Below are 10,290 nucleotides of genomic sequence, written 5' to 3'. Positions count from 1 at the left end.
AACTCTACTTCCTTTTAAGCTAAAATGGCAATAATAAATATTCTATTTCATCTTTTGGTAAAATCCCCAACTTCTTTTTGTATTTGCTTCGTACTTAGTTTATAATCTAGCAATGATGTTTTCTCACAAAAGCTAAATACATGAAAGTAATGTAACTACTACCAATTTTAATTTGTTGATTAGGATGATAGTCCCAATTTCTTATGGAGCGTGGCCAGAGTCTTGAGCCAAAAGTGCAAGCTCAGACTTAGTAAAATCCGAGGATTTTTAAGTGGATTCCAGTGGATCAATACAAAACTTTGTTACATTAGTTTGCTTTGGTCTGAGTTGCAAAAAGAAGAGATAGATAGTTGGGGATGGACCATATTTTTGGGGTCGTGGATGTCGAGAACTAAGACTATTGGTGTGAACTCAAACCTAATATGTGTTGTAATCCTTTTTTCTTTTTTTTTTTATAGAACCTACTTCAAGAGCAAAAGGTTGTATTCTTTGAGCTTGGACTTATGACAAAAATAGGGATGATATGTGTAATTCTTGGAACTTAGGTGTTACATTTTTGTAGCATTCCATTCCGCTCTATAGGCACCACCATGTTTGCCAATCCCAACCAACTATGAGAAATGTTTATACACACCCACTTGGTCATATCAAACTGACCAAATCAGGTGAAAGTGGGTGGGTGCAACACTTTTGGGTGCATATAAAATTCCATATTTTAACAACTGGATTACACCACGAGTAACTAGACAAGAAAATCTTTCACCAACCGAAAAAAATAGACAAGAAAAATGTTATTTAGCCCAACAAAGAGTGATCTGAATGGTCTGAAGAAGGCAAATTGCTAACGTCATGTATAAAATCCGCCTTGTCCATTCGGGTCACTTCTTTTCAGACAATGTAGCATTGATAGTTACATCATAATGGCGGAATATGATCATAACGGTCATAAAATGTCATAATTAAAGACACTCATACACTCCAAAGACAATGTAAAGTGTCATACAAGTCCTTGTTTATACATTACTATCATACAGAGCCGTGTTTGAGGGGGGGGGGACAGGGCACCCGCCCTGAGCCCCCACCTCAGACGGGCCACTTCAGTCTTCAAATTAAATCCTATGCTGATAATTAAAACAACTTATTGGAATTTTTAAACAAACAGTACGTATGGCTCAATGGAGGCATTCTTCACTCGGTGGTTAAAGGGCGCGGGTTCGACCTTCATGTCCCACCCACCTTTCAGTGACCAAGTAGTTGGGGCGCCTTGGAGCAAAAATGGTGAGGCGCTTATAATCACAACCCGAACTCCTTTCCCCATTCGACCAGCAGCAGACCAGGAAGCAAAAAACGAAGGCTTCGGGGGGGGGGGGGAGGGGGGGGGGGGGGGGTAGTGGAGCGGGACTTTCACAGACTTTCATAGACAAAATGTCCCGTAGACATTTCAAGACATTTCGGATGAGTTATTATAGACAACATGTGTTCATAGACATTTTCAAGACATTGAGAGTTTGTAGACAAAATGTCTTTATAGACATTTCAAAACATTTGATCCATAGACAAAATGTCCTGGGGACATTTTAATCTTGAGTCCATTGACAAAATGTGTAATGCATATTATATTTGTGCTAATCAAAAATATATTTTTCGACTTTTGTAGACATCTGTGAATATTTGTGGACATTGATGGACATTTGGTAGACATTTATTATTTTAATATTATTATTATTATTTAATCACATGAAATAATATATTAATACTAACATTTCAAAAATATATTTTTCGACTTTCGTAAACATCTGTGAATATTTGTGGACATTGATGGACATTTGGTAGATATTTATTATTTTAATATTATTATTATTTTTTAATTACATGAAATAATATATTTATACTAACATTTCAAAAATATATTTTTCGACTTTCGTAGACATTTGTAAATATTGTGGACATTGATGGACATTTGGTAGACATTTACTATTTTAATATTATTATTATTGTTTAATCACATGAAATAATATGTTTATACTAACATTTCAAAAATATATTTTTCGACTTTCGTAAACATCTGTGAATATTTGTGGACATTGATGGACATTTGGTAGATATTTATTATTTTAATATTATTATTATTTTTTAATTACATGAAATAATATATTTATACTAACATTTCAAAAATATATTTTTCGACTTTCGTAGACATTTGTAAATATTGTGGACATTGATGGACATTTGGTAGACATTTACTATTTTAATATTATTATTATTGTTTAATCACATGAAATAATATGTTTATACTAACATTTCAAAAATATATTTTTCGACTTTCGTAGACATCTGTGAATATTTGTGGACATTGATGGACATTTGGTAGACATTTATTATTTTAATATTATTATTATTGTTTAATCACATGAAATAATATATTTATACTAACATTTCAAAAATATATTTTTCGACTTTCGTAAACATCTGTGAATATTTGTGGACATTGATGGATATTTGGTAGACATTTATTATTTTAATATTATTATTGTTGTTTGATCACATGATGGACTTCAAATGTCTCTTGTTTTTTGAAAGACATTTTCGCTTCCAAATTTGTCCCAAATCCTTCACAAATTCATCAAACTATGAAGTCCACCAAAGTCTGGGACATATTTTGTCTACAATCGAATGCCTCGGACTTTCATAGACTCTCAAATGTCTGGATTTGAATGCCTCAGACTTTCGTGGACTCTCAAATGTCTGGATTTGAATGCCTCAGACTTTCGCGGACTCTCAAGAGTCCGCGAATGAGAGTCCGCGAAAGTCTTGCTCCACTACCCCCCCTTCATCTCTCCTTTCAAATCCCACCATTACTAACGAAGGCTTCAAGCTCCACTCGTTAAGCTGCTTCAAACTCCCCAAATCCAGGGTTGCTGCAACTATCTCTCTCTCTCTCTAACGATTTGGAGAAGGATTTTCTGTCTCTCTAACGATTTCGAATTAAGAAGGTTTAGTTAGGGTTTTCTCCAGGTGCTGTCTCTCTCTCTCTCTCTCTCTCTATCTTTTATTGAGTTGTATCACTGTAGAAATGAATATTTTGAAGGAATTAAACATACCCATTTCTTAATTCAATAACATTAGCAGTATTTGACTTGGATCATCAGATTGCATTTTTCCCCCTTTCCTCCAGAACATAGCTCATTATACTATGCCTTTGTGGTGTTTGGTTTTTGAAATAAATTGTTACATGGGTATGTTTATCCATTTCAACTGAGCAATGATTAGTAAGGTTGATTAGTGGAGGAATAACACTATAATTATAGTTGCTGTTAAGTGGGTGAAGATGGGGTTTGAGCCATTATTTTGGTACTAAAGTAGTTCAGAATGGGTATGCTTATCCATTACAAAAGTAGTTCAGAATGGATTTTAATTTCAGATGAATGTATGAACTAAAAGTACCTTCTATTAGTCTGAAATTGATGTAATTACGAGCTAGGGTTAGTCTGAAATTTTAATTTTTTGAACTAGGGTTTATGCAAACTAGTTTTACATGCTTGAGAGTATTGCCAACTTTGATTTTACATGCTTGAGAGTATTGCCAACTAATTCTGTATTTCCAGTTGATTCAGGGTAGTTTTAGTTGATTCATGGTTGTTTTAATTGTTTTAATTTCAAAGTCATGGTTGATCAACCTCTTCTGGTGGTATTACCATCTTTTCTCTTTGTGGACACAAAAGGAAAGCTAGTGATTTTCTTGGTGTTTCACTCTTAACTGCTACTCTATGTGCATGTGTCTGAAATCACTTACTTGATTTTTTTTCCACAGAAAAAACAATGTCCACGAATGTGCATCTCAAAGCTCTGGACGCCATCGTTTCCACCAGCTCCATCGGCATTGGGTTGGTATTTATTGGCCTAGCTTATACTATGCTAGGCCAACACGGTCTAGCCAACGTCGCTGAATGCGACGCTGGTCCAGACACTATTAGTTTCATGTTATTTTCTGAAGTAGCTGCATTCGCTTTTTATTTTTCTTCTATCTTGCTCGGAAAGAGCATGATAATGATTATTGAATCAAAAGAAGACGAAAAAGTGAATGAAACTACTCGAGCTCGTTTCAGCTATCGGCTCGTCAGGTACGGGATGTACTTGACGGCCGTGCTAGCGATGATAGGATCCCTCATGATAATCCTATCAGTAGCTTATCTTATACAGCTGAAGCTAGGCAGCTTCATCTGTCAGAGCAGCACTTTCTCACTTAGAGTAGTGTCTGTTCTTATTATCATTACCATTCCATCTGTTTTCTTCTGCTTTCCTTTACTCGTGTATCTTTGTAGTCAGTAGTTGATTTATGTATTAAAAACTTTTATATTAGTAAAGATTAAAGAATTTAAATTACTCAAGTGTTTTTGTATTTCTTCCCTTTCTGCCCTATATTTTTAATCTAGACTTCATGGATTAATCTCTTTTCAGGTTTTGTTATTACATTGATAGAGAGTTTTGAACTAAACATGTTAGTTAAATATATGATATACTGGAAGAGTTGTAGACCTCAATATCCAATTCGTACGGTTTGAATGTCTAGAAAGTTTAAAAGTTGTACTCATGGATTTCCTTGAAGTTATATATGTATATGTAATAGCATTAAGTTTAAACTAGTACCAGAAGATTTTCATCATAAACCCAGGTTGACTAGGGACACTGCTGTTGGGGAGAGAAATGTCAGAACAGTCGGAAAATCTCATTCATTCAAATCTCCTACTTTATCGAAGCTGAAACTTGACACTCCTAATCTCTTCGGCAATAAAGACGAGCATGGATCGAAACTATCAAAAGAACGAGGTTTCTTTGAGAGGAAAAAATCTTTCGAAACAGGCCATTTAATGACTACTTCCCCAAAAGCTGGTTCTAGTTTAGCTAGTCCAAAAGCAGAGAAAATTGTTTCTCGTGGTGAAAGTATTTTATCTGGCCAAGCAACCAATAACCGTAACCCGAAGGGTGGTCAAGTGGATGGCAAATCATCGAAACCTGTCCAGATCTTATCCAACAGAGGATTGCAGTCCTAAATCTCTTGGTACATCCGTCATTCTGTTTGGATCTAGTAAATTTTCAGCATCTATATTTTTTTTAACATTCAATAATCTATCTATTTGTTTTTACTGTTCATTTCTCACTGAATTTATTAATTTATGATATATAGCTGGATATGGTGATCTAAAGAGGCAGTCCTCATCTTTATCTCGTGGCGTTGTGTCTCCATCTTCAAATGGAATATTGGAATCTCCTGGACGAAAGCTTAGTCAAATTAATCCCAAGGAGGAACTGTGAGCAAGCACCTCTCGTACCGCTTATAAAACTCGTGCAAACCCTGATGCAGTTCTTCAATCTCAGCAACCAGTCACTCATGCAAGGCAAACTATAGCAGCTGGAGATAGTATTGCTCAGTTGTCAAATATGTAAAGAAATCTAGACCTTGTTGATGGAATCCAAGCTCATTTATCGACTTGTGCATCACCCATAGGTCCTAATATGGTGAACAAATTGCCTCATAAAGTTCTGTTGGAGGAAGTACCTCGATTGACTACATGGCCTTTGCAGTTTCAGAATCATGCCACAGAAGCCAACATTGCTCTCTATTTCTTTGCAAAAGATACTGTGAGGTATTTGTTTGCGTATTAAATTCTCTAGAGTTATGTTTTTTCATTCATATCAACTCATTTGTATGAAATTTGCTTGGTTTTCGCATGAAACAGTTGTATAACTAACTACCAAAGCTTGTTGGAAAACATGATTGAGAATGATTTAGCTTTGAAAGCTAACTTTGATGGGATCGAACTTCTGATATTCCCTTCAAACCTAGCTACCTGAGGATATGCAGCGTAAGATCTTATCATCAAACTTCGTCATTACATATATTGTTATCTTAGTGTATGATTTGAAATATGCTATTTCCTGGAGTTGCATGCATATTTAGTTTTCATCAAAATTTCAGATCTTCGCTGAACTATATGATCTGTTATTGGCAGGATGGAACACTTCATTTTATTTATGGGGCGTATTTAAAGGAAAGAGGGCCTATTATTGTGAAACCAAATCTAGTTCTCAGGAAAAGTTTGGTGGATCCAATTTGGAAACAGTGCAGTTGGATAGAGAGTCCGCTTTTCCTTCTTTTACAAACAACAGGGAGTTGCCTATTCCTTCTAGCACAACAAATGCAGAGTCACCTTCTATTCCAACAAATGTGAAAGATATATCAGCATGTAGTGGACATCTGGATTCACAAGAAGTTATGTCTAGTTGCTCAATGGATCTCCCAAAGAAGTCCATGCCGTCTCGAATGTTAATAGATTTGAACTCTTATGAAGAAGAAGCATATCTTGACCACAAGGGTGTAAATATGAACCCTTTTAACCCTGTCGGAGGTGGACCTGACACCAACTTGGCTGGAATTTTGGAGAGAGGGAAACTTGTGAACGAAGAAATGAAACTGAATGACAACCCAATGGTATTACTTTATCTCTGTGCAAGCATATAGTATAGGAGATGGAACATGACATATTTCCTTGGTTGCTCCTACATTTTTTTGGTCTTTACTTAACTTGATCTGTGTGACTTGAACTGTTTTCCCTGCATGAAATATGTTGTGTTCTTGTTTTTTGCGTTGACTGGTTCAGTGCCCCATCTTGGCCTTTTCGCACTTGAATGACAACCCAATGAAACTGAATGACAACCAAACAGTATTACTTTATCTCTATGCAAGCATATAGTTTAGGAGATGGAACATGACATATTTCCTACATTTTTTTGGTTTCTTCTCCACTTGATCTGTGTGACGTGAACTGTTTTTCCTGCATGGAATATCTTGTGTTCCTGTTTTTTGCGTTGACTGGTTCAGTGCTCCATCTTGGCCTTTTCACACTTGAATTGGAGTATAAACTACGGAAATCCATAACTCAGTTTTTTAAACCAGTAATGTCACTTGAGTTGGTTATGAGTTCAATTGTTTCTAGTATGTTTTTAGCAAGATAGCGACGACAATATTTTTTAGTATTTATCACTTGGTTCAGCAATTAGGATGGCACATCTTCTCTCCAAGTTCATTACTGCACTTTTTTTTTATTCTAATGCATGATGCTTATATTGCAGCAGGAAGAAAATAGATATTTAGAGAAAAGAGTGGAGTTTGAATCATGCTCTCATGTAACTAGAATGATCAATGGTGGCCCTATTAATGGTAACGCATTGCAGGTAAACGTGGACAATCTAATCTGTGATCAAACAAGTCTTCCGTCAGCTTCATCAGATAGGTTGGAAACGTCGATTGATCCATTTAAGGTACTCCTAGTTGGTTTATCTCGTCCTTCTCTACTGTCAGCTTCTACTGGCGAAAGAGTTGAAGAGAAAGTTCAGAACATAAGTAGTGGGGATATTAAGGGTGAGGAAGTAGTAGCAAGAATTGCTTTGGCAGGTGACATATTGAAGAGAGATGATATCTTGGAGTGGAGGTCCAGCGGAAAACGCCTACATTCAAATACCTTGACTAGCTCTAGTCAAACCATGCCATGGAATGTGGGGAAGGTAGATCTTTTACCAGTGGACGAGGGAAGAGAACAGAAGAAGACGAAAATTATCGGCGGGAGTAGTAGTTTTACAGGTGAGAGTTCTACGAGTGAGAGATTTCGAATCACGGAACAAAATCTTGCGAGAGGCTCTTCTGGATTGGTCTCTGAAGATTTGAGAACAGATGAAAGCTTCTTCTTCCCTGGCAGTTTAGATCATTCGAACAACTGGACAATAGGAGGGGATCTTAAGCCGTTGAATATCATTTCATGCGATGCCGATCAACCGAAATTTAACGTCCCAAATCTCTATCTTGCTTTGGGGGCTGACAAGAAATCATCTAGACAAGGACTGCTCCCTTCCCTTGTCGGATCGGAGAAGAAAAAAGAGCAAAGTAAGCTTCCCAGTGACGTCAGATCAGATAACAAAGATGATGAGGCCTGGGCATCTTTGTCCCTCTCTCTAGCCTTTCCCTGGTCTGACGGCGAAAGAACCATGAAACCCTCAGTTTCGGAACCAGAGAAACTCTTATCTGAGAATCACCCGAAGGTTGATACTTCACCCTTCCTCTTTGTTATCTGACTTGGTTTAACAATATGGAATATAGTTTATAGAGAATGCACATACCACCTCATTTTTAGATGTTAGCTTGTTTACATACTTGACATATCAACCCGAAGGTGTGGCCCATTTGTCTCAATTTCCATCACATGTTCATAACTTGGTAATATGGAGTTGGGTCTTGCAACCTGATCGGAAAGCAGGATACAAGCATCTAGATATACTTTTTGGGATTAGAAAATATGACCCTAATAAGTAGATACTTGACAGCACCACTTGTTCGTTACCTAAACCGAGATTTTCTTAGCTTGAATCTTGCTTTTTTGTTCATCTGTCATGTTAATGTTACTTATTACCGAGTGCAAATCTGAGGGTTTTATGGGGTTTAGCTCCTGAAAACACATTGTTTTGCTAAATAGAATAGAACAATTATATGTTCTTGGATTATGTTGTAGTTTAGTAGCCTTGCAGGTGGATACTGTGAACTCTAAAGTCTATATCAAATCTAAGAAAATTAGTCATTTTGTTCATTTAGTGGTCAAAAAGATTTCTTATATATGCTGTAAGAAGATTCGACATCTCACAACAACTTCTTGATGAAACTGATTACAGGTGCATTGCTGTGGGAGATGAACCGTTCCTTCAAAGCTACGGTAAACAGTACCAGCCATTCATTATCGGTGCAGTTGCTAACATTCAACTAGCCCTGATTAAAGCAAAGCTAGCAAACAATGTGAAAATTGTCGTTCCTTGTCATTCCGATGCTTACCTCTCAGAATCAAACGTCCCATCCAAAGGGCATTTTAGACCTGATCTCAATAAAACCATGATCGAGCTCCTAACGTTTCTTACGAAACGCCACTCGCCTTTCTTTGTGAACATTTACCCGTTCTTAAACCTTCATCAAAATAAGAACACATCACTTGCATTTGCCCTGTTTGAACCGACCGCCCGGTCTCTCACAGACACCCATAAAACATACAAAAACAGCTTTGATCTTAGCTATGATACCTTAGTAACTTCTTTATCACAACTTGGGTTCCCCGATATGGAAATTGTTGTCACTAAGATTGGTTGGCCAACGGATGGTGCAATAAACGCTTCGTCATCGACTGCTCAGACATTCATGAAAGGTCTAGTCCGCCATCTCCAGAACAAAGAAGGTACTCCACATAGACCCAAGAAACCTCCAGTAGAGACATATATTTTCAGCTTGTTAGACGAAGATGAAAGGAGTATAACCACAGGAAATTTCGAAAGACATTGGGGAGTGTTCACTTTTGACGGTCAAGCTAAGTACCATTTTGATTTAGGGCAAGGCTTAAAAAATGCTCAAAATGTGGAGTATCTTCCGTTCTCGATGGTGTGTGGTGAACAGCAACAAGGACTTGATAAATGTCGCTGCCAAAGCTCTAGAGGCGTGTTCTGTTGCTGACTGTACTGCTTTATCTCAGGGAGGTTCTTGTTTTAATATTAGTTGGCCAGGAAACATATCGTATGCTTTTAATAATTACTATCAGCAGCACGATCAGAGAGCCGATAGTTGTGATTTTGGTGGTTTGGGTTTGATCACAACAGTTGATCCTACTGTTGGTACTTGCAGGTTTGTCGTCGAGATTCAAACTTCCGGATCCGATTCGCTACATTGTGGACTTCTTATGTGGTTCGGACTTCTAACTGTGACATTCTTTTCGCTATGTTTGCTTAGTTTTACATTGTAACAAGATCGTATTTTAGCCGAAGGACAACCTCGTAGTGATTTTAGAGCCGTTAGATCAGGATAGTTCATGATTGTTGTTATAAAAATTTCATCTTGTACAAGATTCAATTGTCCTTTCCTTTAGGAACTTTTTTTTTTGTTAGTTTAGGAAGAAACAGAAGAATTTTGGGTCTGAAGTTCTTTAAGTGTTTATTAACAGCTTATTTTTGGCCTATGATGTCTGATGATATATCTAATGGAATTTATTTTTTTATCTGTTTCTTAAAATAATTACACTTCCTTCACACTGGCTTGTGGAGTTTAAATGGGATTAGACTTTTACTGAAGAGCTTGTGTTATCTAGGTCATCTTCAGGACTTACTATCTAGGTCATTTTCAGACAAGTCATTGTGAAAGAAAAAAATCGACCAAAAATTTTCTATCCCATTTTTCGATAATTGTGCTTTTGAGACCTATCCGGTTAT

The 10,290-nt window shown here is 36.8% G+C and overlaps 1 long non-coding RNA gene and 2 pseudogenes across 2 annotated transcripts; all 3 read left to right on the top strand.

The window, feature by feature from the left end:
- Positions 1 to 2,828: 2,828 nt before the first annotated feature.
- Positions 2,829 to 4,388, top strand: LOC147568534 (uncharacterized). The gene is made up of 2 exons (XR_015238295.1): positions 2,829 to 3,015; positions 3,812 to 4,388. It is a non-coding gene; the product is annotated as an uncharacterized LOC147568534 (long non-coding RNA).
- Positions 4,389 to 4,604: 216 nt separating this feature from the next.
- On the top strand, positions 4,605 to 8,226 carry LOC147568533 (uncharacterized; annotated as a pseudogene). The gene is made up of 7 exons (XR_015234373.1): positions 4,605 to 5,044; positions 5,088 to 5,137; positions 5,186 to 5,424; positions 5,455 to 5,645; positions 5,739 to 5,864; positions 6,012 to 6,490; positions 7,132 to 8,226. The product of XR_015234373.1 is annotated as an uncharacterized LOC147568533 (transcript).
- A 122-nt stretch (positions 8,227 to 8,348) lies between these two features.
- On the top strand, positions 8,349 to 9,827 carry LOC147568532 (glucan endo-1,3-beta-glucosidase 9 pseudogene; annotated as a pseudogene).
- The last annotated feature ends 463 nt before the right edge of the window (positions 9,828 to 10,290 follow it).

Source organism: Eschscholzia californica, unplaced genomic scaffold, assembly GCF_041429995.1.
Source record: "Eschscholzia californica isolate CP2 unplaced genomic scaffold, dmEscCali1.0.p SCAF_1, whole genome shotgun sequence".
NCBI lineage: Eukaryota > Viridiplantae > Streptophyta > Magnoliopsida > Ranunculales > Papaveraceae > Eschscholzia > Eschscholzia californica.
Note: the sequence above shows the minus strand (reverse complement) of the source record. Positions and strands in the feature narration are given on the sequence as shown.